The 18,482-nt window shown below is 41.7% G+C and overlaps 1 long non-coding RNA gene and 1 other non-coding gene across 2 annotated transcripts; one reads left to right on the forward strand and one right to left on the reverse strand.

Annotated features, from left to right (window-relative positions):
- Window positions 1-277: 277 nt before the first annotated feature.
- Window positions 278-461, reverse strand: LOC123385249. Its single transcript, XR_006597451.1, has one exon. It is a non-coding gene; the product is annotated as a U2 spliceosomal RNA (small nuclear RNA).
- Window positions 462-14,229: 13,768 nt separating this feature from the next.
- LOC109498801 lies at window positions 14,230-17,844 on the forward strand. The gene is made up of 2 exons (XR_006596454.1): window positions 14,230-14,363; window positions 17,424-17,844. It is a non-coding gene; the product is annotated as an uncharacterized LOC109498801 (long non-coding RNA).
- The last annotated feature ends 638 nt before the right edge of the window (window positions 17,845-18,482 follow it).

The following is an 18,482-nucleotide window of genomic DNA, read 5'->3' on the forward strand; positions in this document are numbered from 1 at the left end:
TCCACTCTCTGCTGCTGCTGTCACACCTCCTCTCTGACTCTTGCCCTCTGCCTCCTTAAGGCCCCATGTGGTTATATTGAGTTCATTACGATTATCAAGGATGATTTTCCCACCTCAAGATCTGTAGCTTAATCACATTGGCAAAGTCTCTTTTGCCATGTAAGGTAACAGTCACAGGTTCCAAGGATTAAGAAAGAGACATCTTGGGACACCTGGGTGGCTCAGTTGGTTAAGCTTCTACCTCTTGATCTCAGCTCAGGTCACGATCTCACGATTTGTGGGATGGAACCCCACATCTGGCTCTGCGCAAACAACACAGAGCCTGCTTGGGATTCTCTCTCTGCCCCTCTCTCTCTGCTTTCATTTGCTCTCTCAAAACAAATAATAAAAAATAAACATTTTTTTAAAAAATGCTTTAAAATTTTTTACACTTGATCTTCGCCAAAAGGCCGAGAAGCGATTGTGCTTTAAAAATTTTTAAAGAAATAGAGACAAACGGAATTAAGCCTGTTGGTAGAAGAAAGACAGAGGAAATCCCTGCTTCGGATTCTGTCTCTCCCTCTCTCTGCCCCTTCCTCGCTTGCACTCTCTCTCTCAAAATAAATTTACTAGATAAATTTTTAGTTACTAAATTTATTTACTAAATAAATAAATTTCCTAAAAACAAAAAAAGAAAAGAAATAGACACCTTTGGGGATCATTGTTCTGTCTACCACGCAGAGTAAAAACATAATTAGTAGTATTGAGGGCATAAAATAAAAAGTAAAATTACACCCCCCCCAAATAATTTTTAATGTTTTCTGTTATTAATTCTTTCTGCTTGTTTACTACCAAACTCTAAATAGCATGCTTATATATTTCTATTTATTGATTTGTAAACTTTAAAATCTCTGTTGACTCCCTGAATTTAACACACTCGCCTCCCTCTTCACCCCCCAACATTCCCTTACTTCTCTAATTTAGGTAGTTGTATGTTAACTAATTTTGACACTGACTTTTGACATTGTTTACCGGTTGCCCATAAGTAAAACACAAAAGTTGCTGTATTTACAATTTCCCGCCATGTTTCCTTTTACTCCTCTATGCTTGGCTTAAGTGACATCCTTAGTTCTTTATTGTCAAGGATTATTTTTCTCTAATTGTCATTAAGTCTTCTATGTTCTTTGTCTACATGTCTGTAGACTAATTTTCAAATTAAACATAATGATTCCAATATAATGATTCTGAAGGTATTAATCACTAAAGAAAAAAATTAGGGTGATCAGACCTACAGAAAAGGAAATGCAATCCTACATCCTTGAATCTGTACCTCTTGAAGGAAAAAATTCCAAGCATCAAGGTCAATGGAATCCACCCCCCCGCCCAGCAACTACTTGAAAATGGTTCACATTTTAATTTGCCTTATATATTCTGTGACTTTCTTTGACAGCTTTTGTTTTACTTGGGGCTGTATTGTTTTTATTACTTTCATGACTACAGAAGAGTGAAATCCTAATTGCATATTCAAAATATATATTGAATGAACATCATGTTTTTTTTAAGAGACTTCTGACTTCCTGATTAAATTAGAGCCACTGTTTTTCAAGGCAAGCTGCCTACAGTCATCCCAAGAATCTCTTCTTTGCATTCTCTTGAATGCATTCTCTTGAATGCATTCTCTTGAATGCATTATACTATTTTTTAAATATTTAAAAAAAGCTTTTAATGTGTATTTTATTTTTGAGAGAGAGCACAAGTTGGGGAGGGGCAGGGAAAGAGGGAGACAGAAGATCTGAAGCAGGCTCTGTGCTGACAGCAGAGAGCTGTATGTAGGGCTTGAACTCATGAACCGTGAGATCATAACCTGAGCCAAATTCGGACGCTTTGTCGGCTGAGCCATCCAGGCACTTCTGCATTATACTATTTTTTAGATTATATATGTTCTTGCTTGGGATTCCTTTTGATTTTGCTAAAATAACTCCTCAAGTAATTTTTTTCCAGAGATGGTGCAATGAAGGTTAGCTTCCCTGGTCCTTAGTTGTTTGGAAGCATTGGTAATCATTTCTTATATTCAGTTGAAATTTGGGCCAGGTATTGAACACTCATTGCCAAACTTTCTCTCAAAATCTTGAAGTTAACCTTTCACTTTCTTGTGGCATTCATCGTTGCTGATCTGATACCAGTAGGTTGTTATTTCTTCATAGGAACTTTTTTTTTTTCTTTTTTGGGAAATTTTGGGTATTCTCTTTCCTTTCTTTGAAGTGCTTTAATTTTACTGGGAGGTGTCTAGGTTTACATCTTTTACTCTCATTCATCTTCCTTAATTTGTCATGCTCCTTTTAAACTGGAAGACCCACGTCTCTTCAGTTTTCCCCAGATCAGGGCATTTTTCTTCTATTACTTCTTTGATTATTTCCTCCATTCATTTTCTGTGTTCTCTGTTCTGGAACATCTCCCATATGGGAGCTGGACCATCTGGAGTCATCTTAGATGTCTCATATCTTGCTTATTACTTTTGCTTTAATTGCTGTAAGATTTTTCTAATATTAGCTCTTAGGACTCTAATTTGGATTTTATCTCTATTTTATGAGTTGGCTTATCTATTGAATGTTTTATTTTGATATTTATGTCTTTAATTTGTGAGAAATCTTTCTTGGTTCTTTTCTTGTGTGCCCTCTCTATTTTTGTTTCATAGGGACCTGTTCTTGTTTTATGGATGCAATAGCTTTTTGGATTTCCATTAGGATACTAATTAGATCTTATGTATTTCTCTTCTGTTTCCTAAGCAACCTATTCTCCCTGGTCACTACTTGTTCATGTGATCCTGTTTATTCATGCACAGAGAAGGGAACAGTGCGTCTAATATGTTGAGAACAAAAGAGAGAGGGAGGGGAAAATCAGGTTGAGTGGCATCCAGTGACCAGTTAACATGTGTGTGACATGATAAGCATGTTGGATTTATTCCGTGTGTGATAGGAGCCACTGGAACTTTGAAGTCAGGAAGCAATACGATTTGGTATCGCTCTGGAACGGTCACTCTGACCAGTGAGTGGAGAAAAGACCATGAGGATTTGAGTTGACGAGAAATTAGGAGTCACAGGGCCCATCTGTATCTGAGAAGGGAACGGCACTTGCATGGTGTGGTATGTTGTCACGGTCCCCATTTCCTCAGGGACAGAGGCTCCTGCAAGAGCAGGTCTGTGGACACTAGTGGAGACAAGAGGCAGGAGCCGGGGGCACAGCTGTTGAGATCAGTCTGGTCGGATGGGATGGCAGAGGTGGGGGGAGCAGGGAGGTCACAGCCATGGGCTCTGCTGCTTATACTACTTGTTCCATTTTCTACCAATTCGATTTCTGAAAATTCAGCTCTGGACTTGCTGAGATGATAAGGAGGGACGAGGTGGGAGTGAGTGAGCTGAAAAAGAAGGAGACAAAAGAAGGCAACCTCATGCCGTGATTTGAGGGGAGAATACCATTCTTGCTTCATGGGGATTACTGGGGCCTACTGGATCGGGGCAACTGCCATTTTGAGGGTGGCACAGTGTTGAAAACGTTTTGAGTTCCTCAACATTGTCCCAGGTCAGAGGGGAGCTGTGGAGTAAAGTGGAAGGAGACAACCATAACGAGTTTGAATACCAGCTCTGTTACTTGTTATTCTGTGTAGCCTTGCATTTAACTTCTCCAACTTCCCAGTTTTTTTCATTGTTAAACAGCTCATGGGGTGCCTGGGTGGCTCAGTCGGCGAAGCAGCCAACTCTTGATTTCAGCTCAGGTCATGATCTCACAGTTGGTGGACTGGAGACCCATGTCAGGCTTTGCACTGACAGCGTGGAGCCTGCTTGGGATCCTTGCTCTCCCTCTCTCTCTGCCTCTCCCCCAACTCATGCTTTCTGTCTCTCTCTCAAAATGATACAAACGTTTAAAAAAACACAAGAAACAGAACTCATAAAACCAACCTCACACGACTGATATAAAATTGTAGATGAGATAGTGTAGGTAAAGTATGCATACAATAAATGCACAACTTAGCATTTTATTAAGATTTACTCATTTTTCCCCATTCATCCAGTCCTGTATCACCACACAAGCCTGATGATGATGTTAATCAAAAGAACAGTCACGAGCATTAGCTAGTGATAACTACGTATCAGATGCTGTTGTAAATGCTCTAATGAACTAAGTCAGTTAATTCTCACAACAACCCTAGGAGGGAGAAAGTGCTATCTCTCCGTCAGTGTTGACTAGGTAGGGCTGTGGTAACAAGCAAACCCAAATGTCAGTGCTTTCAACAGCAAAGATTCATTTCTCACTCCTATTCGATGTTGGCCTTAGGCCAGCTGTTGCTCGGCAGCTCGGTGTCAAGGTCAAGGGGAAAGCCCCTGTTTTGGTCTCATCGCGGAGGGAGAAGAGATGGCTGACCCGTGTGACAGTTCTGAAAACTTCTGCCCAGACACGTTGCCCATTACTTCCTCTCTCATTCCCTCGGACAGCTGGCATGGCCAAACCTGACACGAAGTGGGCAGGCGTCCTCACCTCTAGGAGGAGTACAAAAATGGAAATTGGAAGGGATCTTTGTTTTGTAGGCGACGAAACTGACGCATAAAGTGGTTAAGCAACTTGCCCAAGGTGACACAGCTTGAACGTGGCAGGACTGAACCCCAGGGATCACATAAACAGTAGTAATAAACACTTCCCTGTCATAGGCCCTGTGCCTCCTTCAAAATCCTTTTAAATTATTTCTTGAAGTTTTTAAAAATTGTTTTATTTATTTATTTTTGTTTATTTATTAAATATTTATTTTTGAGAAAGAGAGAGCACAAGACGGGGAGGGCCAGAGAGAGAGGGAGACACAGAATCCGAAGTAGGCTTGAGGCTCTGAGCTGTTAGCACAGAGCCTGATGCAGGGATTGAACTCATGAACTGTGAGATCATGACCTGAGCTGAAGTCTGACACTTTACCGACTGAGCCACTTAGGCACCTCTATTTTTATTTATTTTTTTACGTATTTTTTGAAAGAGAGACAGTACATGAGCATGCACAAGCAGGGGAGGGGCAGAGAGAGAGAGAGAGAGAGAGAGAATCCCAAGCAGACTCCATGCTCAGCATGGAGCCCAACGTGGGGCTTGATCCTACAACCCTGGGATCATGACCTGAGCCAAGATCAAGAGTTGGGTGCTCAACCGACTCACTCAGGTGCCCCTATTTTTGGAAATTAAAAAAAAATTTTTTTAACGTTTTATTTTGTTTTTTGAGAGACAAAGAGAGACAGAGCATGAGCAGGGGAGGGTCAGAGAGAGAGGGAGACACGGAATCTGGAGCAGGCTCCAGGCTCTGACCCCACAAATACAAGATCATGACCTGAGCCGAAGTCGGACACTCAACCGACTGAGCCACCCAGGCGCCCCATATGGAAATATTTAGGGAGCATCTCATGTGTGTTCACAAACAGATCCTCTCAGCCTTGACCAATTGGTGAGGTCTCTGCAGTGTAAAAAAAAAGCCACATAAAGGTACCTCCTCGTTATCTCTTTTTGATGTTGAATCGCTACCTACCTTAGACTCTCTTGCTACTAACTAAATGGTACTGAAGCTTCTGGGGCCCATCAGAACTCTGAAGTTTTCAGCATAGAGTTCGGAATTCAGCTGTGGGTGTTTGTTCTGTCGGCACTGCTCTGGCCCCATGCCACCAAAGTGTGTGTTTGGGCATAGGGGCTGACACCCCTGAGGTCATGCTATGCCATCCTGTCACCCTGGACCCAAAATACAGTTGCCGTTTGCTCTCAGTGTATCATAGTGATTTTGTTGAATTAGTTTTCTGTGTTCTGAAAAAGTGAAATGTTCATATTATAACAAATACATATTGTAACAACGTAAGAAAGCATATAATCTTGCCTCCATTCTCGCCTATTTCTGCCTCACTCCCCACTTTCCAGGATAAAAACTTATATTAGTTTCTGATATTATTATTATACTATATGTGCCAGATTTTTCTGGAACTTCTTTTCTTTTAATGTTTATTTTTGAGAGAGAGAAAGAGACAGAGCATGAGCCAGGGCAGGCAGAGAGAGGGAGACACAGAATCCGAAGTAGCCTCCAGGATCTGAGCTGTCAGGATAGAGCCCGACGTGGGGCTTGAACCCATGAACGCGGGATCATGACCTGAGCCAAAGTGGATGCTTAACTGACTGAGCCAGGACTTCTTAATCAATGCTAGCAGTATATTTTTGTCTCCTCTTCTTTTTTTCTTCAAGTTTATTTGTTTTGACAGAGAGAGAAAGAGAGAGTACAAGTGGGGGGGGGGGCAGAGAAAGAACATTCCAAGCAGGCTCCACACTGTCTGCTCAGAACCCAGTGTAGAGCACCAAATCAAGAGCCAGTCTCTTAACCTACCTAGCCACCCAGGTGCCCCTTTTATCACCTTTTCTTACACAAAAGGCAGCTTACTGGATAATAATTATGGGTTGAATTGTATCCCCGCCCAAAATATATGTTGAAATCGTAAGCTCCAGTGCCCGTGAATATGGCCGAATTTGGAAATAGGATGTTTGTAGATGTAATCGAGTGAAAATGAGGTCATTAGGGTAAACCCTGATCCAGTATCATTGGCGTCCTTATGAAAAGAGAAATTTGGACACAGGCATGCAGGGAGAATGGTGTGTGATGACCGAGGTGGGGGTTGGGGTCATGCACCTGCAAAGCCAAGGAAGGCCAAGGATTGCCCGCTGAGAATAGAAGCTGAAAGAGGCAAGAAAGGACCCTTCTTTAGGGGCTTTAGGGCACGGTGACCCTGCCAACACCTTGTCTTTGGACTCCCAGCCTTCAGAACTAAACTATAAGACAATACATTTCTGTTGTTTTAGGCCACCTAGTTAGTGGTGCTTTGATAGGGTCGACCTAGTGAACTAGGACATGCCCTTTGCTTTTTTTCACTTAATAGAGCAGAGATTTTCTGAAGCAGTACAAAAAAACTTCCCTGTTGTGAAAAATGCCACATGATATTCCATTATGGATTACCATAATTCATTTACCTTGCTCTACCGATGGATACGTGAGTTATTTTCAGTTTTTTACTGTTACGATCTTATAATGAATAATCTTGTGCATGTGTCATTTCATCAGAGTAGAGTTACGGAGCAAAGAGTATCGTTATAGAGCAAATTTCCAGATATGGAAATGCCAGGGCAAAAGGTGAATACATTTCTGATCGAGATACTCCTGATGGCTGAGCCGGTTTGCATTTCTACTGGCAGTTTGTGGGAATACTGGTTTCCCTACATACTTGCCAAAAGAACGTGTTGTCAAAGTCATAGACTGAAAATGGTATTCGGTGTTGTTTAAATTCCTATCCCCCTTATTTAAGTGAGATTAAACCTATTTTATAGGTGACGGGCCATTCATATTTCTACAAAGTAATTGTATCAATTTTTATATCGGGCTATTAGTGTTTTCTTATTGGTTTCTACATGCCTTTTAAAAAAAATTTTTTTTAACGTTTATTTTTATTTTTGAGACAGAGAGAGACAGAGCATGAACGGGGGAGGGTCAGAGAGAGAGGGAGACACAGAATCTGAAACAGGCTCCAGGCTCTGAGCAATCAGCACAGAGCCCGATGCGGGGCTCGAACTCACGGACCGTGAGATCATGACCTGAGCCGAAGTCGGACGCCTAACCAACTGAGCCACCCAGGCGCCCCTACATGCTTTTTATATATTTGGGAAATGTTATAATTGACATTATAATGTACACTTATAAGGTATAATTTCCATGATAAACATTGTTTACATTAAATTAATATTTAAAAATTTGCCCCCCAATCCCATTTTTCTTTTTACTTTGATTTTTACATTTGCAGTTGAGGAGTTTAAAATTTTTTTATGTAGTCAATTTATCAATTTTTTTCTTTTATGGTTTCTGATTTTGAAGTTTCCAGGAAAAAAATCTTCCCTGCCCTAAAATTTTAAAGGAATTCACCCATGTTTTCTTTTAGTGGTTTCATATTTTCATCATCTTACGTGTAAATATGTGACCTATTTTGAATTTAACCTGGTGTAGAGTGAGAACATTGTTTGAAACTTTTCTCTTTCCAAATCTCTTCTCAGTTGTCCGAATACCATTTGTCGATATGAGATTTACTTTGATCCCACCTCTATTTTGGCTAATGTCTGGACTTTTTTTTTTTTTTTTTTTAATTTTTTTTTTTCTTCAACGTTTATTTATTTTTGGGACAGAGAGAGACAGAGCATGAACGGGGGAGGGGCAGAGAGAGAGGGAGGCACAGAATCGGAAACAGGCTCCAGGCTCCGAGCCGTCAGCCCAGAGCCCGACGCGGGGCTCGAACTCACGGGCCGCGAGATCGTGACCTGGCCGAAGTCGGACGCTCAACCGACTGCGCCACCCAGGCGCCCCTGGACTTTTTATCCCGCTCTATTTTTCTGTTTATCTGCATCCCAATATCAAAATATTTTGATTGTTGTGTTTTAATAACGTGTTTATTTGCATCCCAATATCAAAGTATTTTAATTGTTGTATTTTAATGACATGTGTTTTTAGTAGGACAATTCTATATTCACTACTTTTTTGCTTTGTTTTGTTTTTCCAAAAACGTTCTGGCTCTTGCTCTCTTAATTTACGTATATCGACTTTAGAATCATCTTTTCCAGAGGTCTAGTGTATAAACAGTTTCCATTTTTATTCATTACATTCTCTTTCTTTAGGTTTTAGACAGTTTAATGTGATCTTTCCCTCCGATGACTGAGCGATCATCACCGACCCAAACTTTACACACCTCTCTTTCTTTCCCAGGGTGAGTACATCCTGACAGACTTTGGAACTCTCACATGCCCCCTTCCTGCTGGGGACCCTGCATCCAACAGGCTGCATCCTACCACTGTCACGGTTCAGCAATTCAGGCTCGAGCAGGATTTTTGTTTTTCCTTTTATGTTTATTTGTTTTTGAGAGAGAGAGAGAGAGAGAGAACGAGCAGGGGAGGGACAGAGAGAGGAAGACAGAGGATTCGAAGTAGGCTCTGTGCTGACAGCAGAGAACCCGACATGGGGCTCGAACTCAAGAACCGCGAGATCATGACCTGAGCAGAAGTCAGATGCTTAACCAACTGAGCCACCCAGGCGCCCCTCGAGCGGAACCTTGAGGACACATTCATTCACGCTGCCAGCAATTTGTTAGCACCTTCTTGAATATCCAGGAATAATACAAATCTAATAAGAAATGAACAGCCCTATTGGGGCATCTGGGCGGCTCAGCTGGTTAAGCGTCTGACTCTTGATTTTAGCACAGATTTGTGAGTTCAAGCCTTGCATTGGGCTCTGTGCTGACAGTGCGGAGCCTGCTGGGGATTCTCTGTCTCTCAAAATAAATAAATAAGCTTAAAAAAAAGAAAAAGAAATCAATAGCCCTATTAGAAGAAAATTATGAAACTTTTCTGAAGGACATATACAAAGACATATAAATAAAAAGACATATTCTGCTCCTGGAAGGGACCATTTAATGATATTTTTCTCTAAATCAATTAATTATTTGATGCATTCCAATAAATATATAAGTGTGATTCTCTTCTCACTTGAAATGATATTTTAATCACTAAAAAAATTTTTTTTTAGTTTATTTATTTAGAGAGGGAAAGAAAGAGAGAGCGAGACAGCAAGCACGAGCAGGGGATGGTCAGAGAGAGAAGGAGAGAGAATTCAAAGCAGGCCCTGCACTGTCAGTGCGGAGCCCCATGCGGGGCTTGAACCTACAAACTGTGAGATCGTGACCTGAGCTGAAGCCAAGAGTCAGACGCCCAACCGACTGGGCCACCCAGGTGCCCCGGAAACAGTATTCTAAAAGTTCTGAGAGAATAACGGGAGAGCTTTACAAATATTCTGTAATGAAGAGTACTGAGTAAAACATCTTTTACCATGATAGTAATCAAAACAGTGTGGTACCAGTGAGGGCCAATGGAATAAAATATTGGACCTGGAAAAGGGCGAATTATATGAGAACTTGGTTTATGAAAATATGACATTTCAAATTGGATGAGGAAGTATAAAGTGTTTAAAAAATGGTAATTTTGAGATACCGGTTGAGACACTTCAATAAAACACCAGAAATACAGCTTTGAGTATTGCTCCTCAAGGTGTGGTCCACACACTGTGCGTTTGTGGTCACGAAGAGGGAGGTCCTGAAACTGAGTGCGAGCATTTAGAAACTTTTATAGTGATTTGACATTGCCGTGACCTTCAAACGTATGATCGTCCTCCCGAACAGAGTATATTGCATTATGGAGGTTGAGAATGCATGGTATGTGGTGAAGGTCATGGGCAGTGGGATTTAAAACATTTTCGAAATTTCAGTAACTAGTAATTATTAATAGATTATTGATTGTTTTAAGAAGTGTTAATGATTCTTTTATTTCTTAGCCAAGGCGGTTTTAATCTCATCGTTGAACATTATTAGCTTAATGAAGTACATGGTTATTATTTATTTTCTAGCTTTAGAACAGTAATAACCCCAGAAAAGGCATAAGAGTCACGCAAGGCACTCCTGTGTTCTCCTACCCAGCTTGCCCCATGGTTACCATTCTATCACATTTGCCTTATCACTCTTTCCCTCTTTCAAGGTGCGGACACGGCAGATAATACTTTCCGAAATGGCTAGAGCAACATGTCATTGTTCCACATGCTCTTCCAGAACTCAACAAAAAGTGCGGTCTGTGTTCTCTGTTCTTGACCTCCTTGGATGTGTGACTACTGTAAACAATGGCATACAGCATAAGCGAGTTTATGTGACTTCTCAGATTAGGTCATAAAAAGGCTACACCTTCTGCCTGCTTCTCTCTCTTGAGACACCCTAGGAACCAACTGCCATTTTGTGAGAAAGCCCAGAACATACGGCTAGGCCACATATAGATTTTCCAGTCAACAGCAATCAGCATCAGCTTGGCTGACAGCCAATGTCAACCACCAGACAAGGGAGTGATGATTTAGCTCCAGCCTTCCAATCTCCCAGCTGAGGTCACAGACAGACATCACGGGGCATAGACAAGCCCCCCAATGCCGTGTGCTGTCTGAATTCCTGACCCACAGAATCCATGAGCATAATAACTGATTGTTCTCTGCCACTCACCTATAATAACTAGAACAACACTTTCATGATCTTTTCTTCTGAGTCATTAGAGAACAAATTACAGGTAGGAAGCCATTACCTGTTAATGTTTCCTAAAAGCAAGGACAGCCTCCTGCATAACCACAGAGCTGCCATTAAGTCAGGAAATTAACATTGAGACAATACTAACTTCTAACCCCCAGATCCCATTCGCATTTCACTGACTGTCCCAAAAATGTCCCGTACAGATTTAGGATTCAGTCCAAGATCACATGTTGCATTCGGTTGTTTTATTTAGTTGCTTTCCATCTGGGACCACTGCTCAGGCTTCATTTGGATTTTCTGACTGTGACAATTTTGAAAAGTGTGTGGGCAGCTTACTTTGTAGAATGTTTCTTGGTTTTGGTTTGTCTGATATTTCCTCTTGATTATATTCAGGTTATATAATATTTTCAGGAATATCACAGAAGCGACTCCGTTGTTTTCTAATATATAGGAGACACACATTTCTAAAATTTATCACAAGGTTAAAATTGTGCCTGCCATGTTTCTCCATTGTAAAGTTAATGAATGTTTTGTACTTGGTATTTTGTGTCAATTTCCTGTTCTTCATCAAAGTTTACCCCACTAGTTCAAGCGTCCATTAGTGATTCTTTGCTTCTTCCGGTTACTACTATTGCGGCTGCTAAATGTTGATTTCCTAATTCCATTATTTCTTCTGCATTTATTAGTTGACTTTCTAGGAGAAAGAGTTTTCTCCTTTCTCGTGTATGTATGTCTGACTCATGATTCCTATTCAGTGCATTAATCTGTAACTTAATCATTATTTTATACTCAGATTGTCCCAGATTGGGTCCATGAGATAGTTTTCTTCATTCTTTGGGCACTTCCTTCCTCTCTGGCACAAAAAACTGCTCTAGACCTCCAGCTTACTGGCTGCTTTTGTAAATACAGTTTAAGTGTTGTCTATAGCTACCTTCACACTCTTGCAGGTGCATTGTATAGTAGGTGTGTATTTATTAAAGTTGTTGTACCATTTTATACTCTCACCAGCAGTGTGCGAGAGTTTCAGTTGCCTACATCGTTGCCAACACTTGGAATTGTTAATTGTTAAAAAAAAAATTTCCTTACGTAAATAATCGCTACCCCCAACTTGGGGCTGAGCTCACAACCTCTAGATCAACAGTCACATGCTCCACTGACTGAGCCAGCCAGGCACCCTGGGATTGTTAATCTTTTTAATTTTTAACCATTCTAATGAGTCTGCAGATGTATTTCACTGCGGTTTTACTTTGCATTTCCCCGATGACTGGTTATGTGGAGCATATTTTCATGTATTTTGCAACCATTTGCATATCTATTCAAGCCTTTTTTTTAAAAAAATGGAGTTATTTATCTTTTTGTTATTGAGTTGTAAGAGTTCTTCCTTTTATCGTAGTTGACATTGAATGTTATATTAGTAATGGTTTCAGGCGTCCAACAGTGATTCGACAATTCTGTACCCCATACAAAATGTGGATTTATGGAGAAGACTTCCCTTTGCCCACTGAATTCCTTTGGCATGTTTGGGGAAAAAGAATTTACCAAATATAAGTGGGTCTATTCCTGGGGTTATTTCACTGTTTCAGGGAGCCTTACGTCTCTCCTTTTACCAAACCCTTATTTTTTTGTGTCTTAATTATGATAACTGTATAGTAAGTCATGAAATCAGGTAGTGTTATACCAACTTTCTTCTTTTTAAAAACTATTTGTGCTCTTCGAGGTCTGTAGGAATGTTCATCACAAATTTTTTGATTGACTTGCCAATTGCTGGTCATATCGCCTGCAGAGGGAGAGATGAGGATTATGCTGATTCTGTAAATCAATCTGGAGAGGATTAACAATACTGACATTTCTGATCCATGGACATACCATATTGCTCCACTTGGGTCTTCTTGGTTTTTTTTAATTTTTTGATGTTTATTTTTGAGAGAGAGAGAGAGCACGAGTGGAGGAGGGGCAGAGAGAGAGGGAGACACAGAATCCGAAGCAGGCTCCAGGCTCCGAGCTGTCAGCACAGAGCCCGACGCAGGGCTCGAACTCACGAACTGCGAGATCATGACCTGAGCCGAAGTCAGTCACTCAACCAACTGAGCCACTCAGGTGCCCCTCCAATGAAGTTTTCTTTAATATCGCAGAGAAATATTCCTTTTCTTTTCTTCAGTGAAGAGGCCTTGCATATCTTTTGTTAACTTTAATATGCCAGGTTTTTACAATTTTTGTGTCATTTGTGATTATTGCACTTTTTGAAATACACTTTTATTAGTAAAGAATAGTAAGAAAGTATTGGGGGCCTGTCTTTCATGTTTTCTAGAGATTTAATTTTATACAATTTTTCAAAAGACCCAGGCTACAAGAGACTGTCCTTCACCACAGGGAGTTAGAAATGCACACTTGTCGGGGCTCCTGGGTGGCTCAGTCAGTTAAGCGTCCAACTTCAGCTCAGGTCACGATCTCGCGGTCCGTGAGTTCGAGCCCCGCGTCGGGCTCTGGGCTGACAGCTCAGAGCCTGGAGCCTGCTTCCGATTCTGTGTCTCCCTCTTTCTCTGCCCCTGCCCCGTTCATGTTCTGTCTCTCTCTGTCTCAAAAATAAATAAAACGTTAAAAAAAAATTTTTTTTTAAAGAAAAGAAATTTAAAAAAAAGAAAAGAAATGCACACTTGTCTAGAGATACAAGGCTGAGGTCTGGGCAGTGCTTTCAGTTTTCGTCATCTGCCAAGCATTCCTGGAAAGGGGGCAAACCGAGCTAGGGCAGTGCATGCCCAACTGGTTTGGAAAAATGGTCTGGAAGGGCACGCATCCATCCTGCTCATCTCCCATGGCAATTCCTTGCTGAAAGGGAGGCCGGGAAACGTAGCTTTAGCTTGCTGCCGTGGGCCCAGTTAGAGCTACTACTATGGGAGAAGGGGAATATGGACACTGATAGAGTGGTGGGACAAATGGCACTCTGTCACTGTCGATCTTTCTGGATGCCTAAGTGTCAATGCGCTCCTGCCTTCCCACGCAGCATACATACTCACACCTCTTCAGATGAGACATCGTAAAAGGCTCGCTCGGGTTAATGGCTAGGATCTCAAGCTGCTATGCGTTCTCCTCCCTCAAGCCTGCAGGTGGCTTCTCATGATCTGATGACCTTCTGTGGACCAGAGAACCACGTACCAGTGACAGATCCCAGGGAAGGGCTCCAGCTCCATGGAGGACAGCAAGGGTCATCGCCATGCCAACCACCGGGAATAGAAGGTCCAAACACTTCTGCCTATTGCATTTTGGTATCAGAGCGGCCACGGACGACAGCACCGAAGAAAACAATGCTTTACTTACATAGAAGGGGGACAGAGCAAGATTAGGTTCAATAGCGTGCCAGCAGCTCTCTCCCGGCAGTGACACAGGGCAGTTGGGCTATGCTCACCCCTCCTGTGCTGCAGTTGAGCAAACTCTGTTCCTTTCTCGTGGAGGACAGATATAACGATGGGGTTGGCCAGGAGCCATTTGACACACAAGCTTTAAGCAGAGACAAAAGAGTACTTATTGAATCTGAAACAAGAGAAGATATTCTCACACAGGGTGATAAGCCTGTCCAGACCATGTGAGCTCTTTATCTCTTGGTGTTCCAGGCCCAAGGCCTGTTCCTATGCAACAGATGGGGGGGGGGGGGGGTAGAAAGACTGCACGCACGAGGCTGCCTTCCCCAACGCTAATAACACAAAGAACACAGGCTTGTATACCCTCCTAAAGATGCACATTGAAATGGTAGACTAGGTCAAGGACAACTGCAATAAAATCCTTGTTTGGAAAAGAAACGAATTGTAAACGCCAGCCAACAGTGCTCCGTAGCATTGATTAATTCTTGCAGGACCAATTGTGAAGGCTCCTGGCCTTAGCAGTAGAGTGACTTTTAGTGCCGACCTCTGGGACGAACTCTCTCTCCATCCCCTAGTTTTATACTGAAGTAGATACCCAGACAGTCTGGCACAGACCCTTAAAGTCTGGGTCACATGGACAGCCCGTTTCTTGCCGGTGCAGGACATGCTGGGCCCCTCTTCAAGGGAAACAGACGAAAGTCTACTTGAATCATTCCATCTGGGTCAAAGCCCAGGGCCTTGCATTGATACACAGTCTCTTCCACGGTGTGTCGGAGGCTTTCTCATCTGGCTAGGAAGTAGCACCTGCCATTCCTCTCCCATCTCAGTGGCTAGAACTTTCCGTGTGGACACAACTGGCTGCAAGAGAACAGGATACGTAGACCTGAGCTAAGTAGCTCTGTCCTCACCTAAAACTTAGGAGTTCTATTACTAAAGAACTAAAGAACGTAAATGAAGGATACTTGTGAGCAATTCGTCTATCTCGGCCACACGCATGATGTCTCTCTTCCACACCACACTGGTCCGGTCATGGAACTCAGCTTCCATGGTGCGTGCGCACGCACACACACACACACACACACACACACACACACGCACACTTCTAGAAAGCTTTCGTTGGTGATAACAGACTACTCAGTTTGGGAGGAGAGATGGTGTCTATGTCACAAATGATGAAAGTTATAATAAACACACCTTCTTATTCTTTAAAGAGCCTCATCCCTTTCACTCTGTTCCTCAGCCCCCCCTCTGCTTTTCTCTTTACTTTGCCTGCTCTGTACTTCAGATTTGCTCCTCAGCCTTATTGCTGGGTACTTTAGATTCCTTTCTGTGTACTTGGCTATTCTAATTGCCCTGACAGTCTCATTTCCACCGAAATGACATTGCTAAGGGATTTTGCTAAAGAAAGACAGTTCTTAAAAAAAAACAACGAAAACAAAGAAAGACAGTTCTTTAAAAGGAATTCAAGGGCCCAGCGTTAAAATTATGATTTTGTGTAGGGTAGAGAAGAGAGTGGAAAGAAAAAAGAAAAATGTAAAGTATGTAAAATACACATAATTGCATAGTGAGACTATGGAAATTTTATTTTTCTGTTATTTTATGAATATTATTATAGAAATAGACTTGTAATGTGAAACATGGATTATGTTACACCCAATGTGGGACTCAAACTCACAAACCTGAGATCCTGACCTGAGCGGAAGTCAAATGCTTAATGAACAACTGAGCCACCCAGGTGCCCTGTTGCATAAATTATATTCAGCCCAGCCTCCTATTTGCATTTCTATAGGTAAAAAAAAAAAAGAGGAGAGATTGCATAATAATAGCTAACATTTACTGAGTGCTTACAATGTTGGTAGGCAATTTACTACATACTGTATATGAATTAACCAATTGAATACTTATTACAACCCTATAAAGTAAGTACTATTTTCATTATTTCCATTTAATACATAAAAAAGCACAGAGAGGTTAAGCTACTTGTGCAAGCCCACACAATAATATTCCGAACACTTGGAGTGCTTATTATATGCACTGTTCTATGAACTATACACATATTTATACTATCTAATTCTCACCTGAACCCTAGGTGACAGGCATCACGATGCTTATTCACAGATGAGTAAACTGAGGGCCAGAAAGTTTTTGTAACTTTGCCCAAGGTTACGCAACTAGTAGGTGGCAAAGAGTTTGAATCTGGACAGTCTGGGTCCAGGTCCATGCTCCTAAACTTTGCACCCTTAAACATTAATATTCAGGGGCGCCTGGGTGGCTCGGTCGGTTGAGCGTCCGACTTCGGCTCAGGTCATGATCTCACGGTCCGTGAGTTCGAGCCCCGCGTCAGGCTCTGTGCTGACAGCTCAGAGCCTGGAGCCTGTTTCAGATTCTGTGTCTCCCTCTCTCTCTGCCCCTCCCCTGTTCATACTCTGTCTCTCTCTGTCTCAAAAATAAATACACGTTTAAAAAAAAATTAACAAACAAAAGAACATTAATATTCACCACGTAAGCTTGTATCGTAAAGCTAACGAGTTTACCCTCTCAAACAAAAGGGTCCTTGCAGAGATTGCCTTAAGAATACCTAAGTCAGGGATGTAAAGCCTGGTGAAGCGTCTGACTGCTGGGTCACCTTGTGGGTTAGTAAGGTCTGTGCGGTACTGCGGAATCTAGTTGGGTGCTTCCATTCACAGCAGGGCGGGAAGACTCCTACGAAGGCAGGGTTTGAATTACAGCAACCTAAAAACGAAGTGAGACCCTCGCCTGGAAAGTAAACATCAGAATGCTTATTCAAAAAGCAAAGCCTGGATTTGTTAGGCTCTCTTGAGAGATGCCATCATTATTAAAGGCCTTATACCAGCTGGCTTCCTGTGCTCGGCAAAGCCTAATGATGCTGACAGGTCACATAAGCTTGCACTAATGGGCTTGTGTTTTATTTATTCAGGTGCCGATTTGACATTTCCCAGCCCCGATGAATCTATGGATTTGGAAATAACCGGGTCCTCTCCATATATACTGTGATGTTATCTCCCCCAATGAAGGAAATGGGAAACAGGAAAGGCCTAGATTCCCTGCAGATAGCTCTTATGGTTTACAATGAGAATTCCAATACTACGAAAAGCACTAGGCAAAATTTAAAACACAAATCATTGGTGTTTAACGTGATATATTGCGGAGAAATTTCTGGCACTGGAAGTCTTTCTTTAAGCAACACTTCCACACAGCGCCAACTAAATAATGGAACAACATCTGGACGCCTTCTAAATCGAGTATGAAATTATGTATTTCTCCCATGACACAGATGAGACCAAAAGGCAACATTTCCTAAAATAAAAAAAATGGAGGGCAAATTAAGTAGTGGCTAAGGGAGACTCTTGTGCTTTTTTTCCTTTTATATTTTAAAATAACTTTCATTAGTGAAGTAAAACGAATATACAGAAGAGTGAGCAAGTTGTGGATGTTTATCTTGGCACATTTTTACACGCACCTATGCAGCCACCACTTGGACCCAGAAAACGAATGCCACCATGGTCTCAGAGTCCTTGTGTCCTCTTTAAGCCCCTGCCTTCCAAATTAATCACCATCTTGACTTATTTTTTAATTTAAATGTAATTTAAATTATTTTATTAAAAAAAATAAATTATTTTATTTTATTATTTATTCATTTTGAGAGAGAGAGAGATTGAGCATGCATGCGAGCAGGGAAGGGGCAGAGACAGAGGGAGAGAGAGAATCCCAGGCAGGCTCCACACTCACAACTGTGAGATCACGACCTGAGCCGATATCAAGAGTTGGATGCTTAACTGACTGAGCCACCCAGGTGCCCCTAGTTTTTATTTTAGATTCTAGCACAGGCACATAAACCATATAAAATATATGTAAAGTCTAAAAAAAACAATCATAAGGTGAAACTTGTAATTATCACACCCGTCAAGGGATAAAAGTTGACCAGCCACACGGTAACCTACCACGTGCCCCGTCCCTCTAGCAGGAAGACAGATGC

The sequence above is a fragment of the Felis catus genome, chromosome B1 (assembly GCF_018350175.1).
Source record: "Felis catus isolate Fca126 chromosome B1, F.catus_Fca126_mat1.0, whole genome shotgun sequence".
NCBI lineage: Eukaryota > Metazoa > Chordata > Mammalia > Carnivora > Felidae > Felis > Felis catus.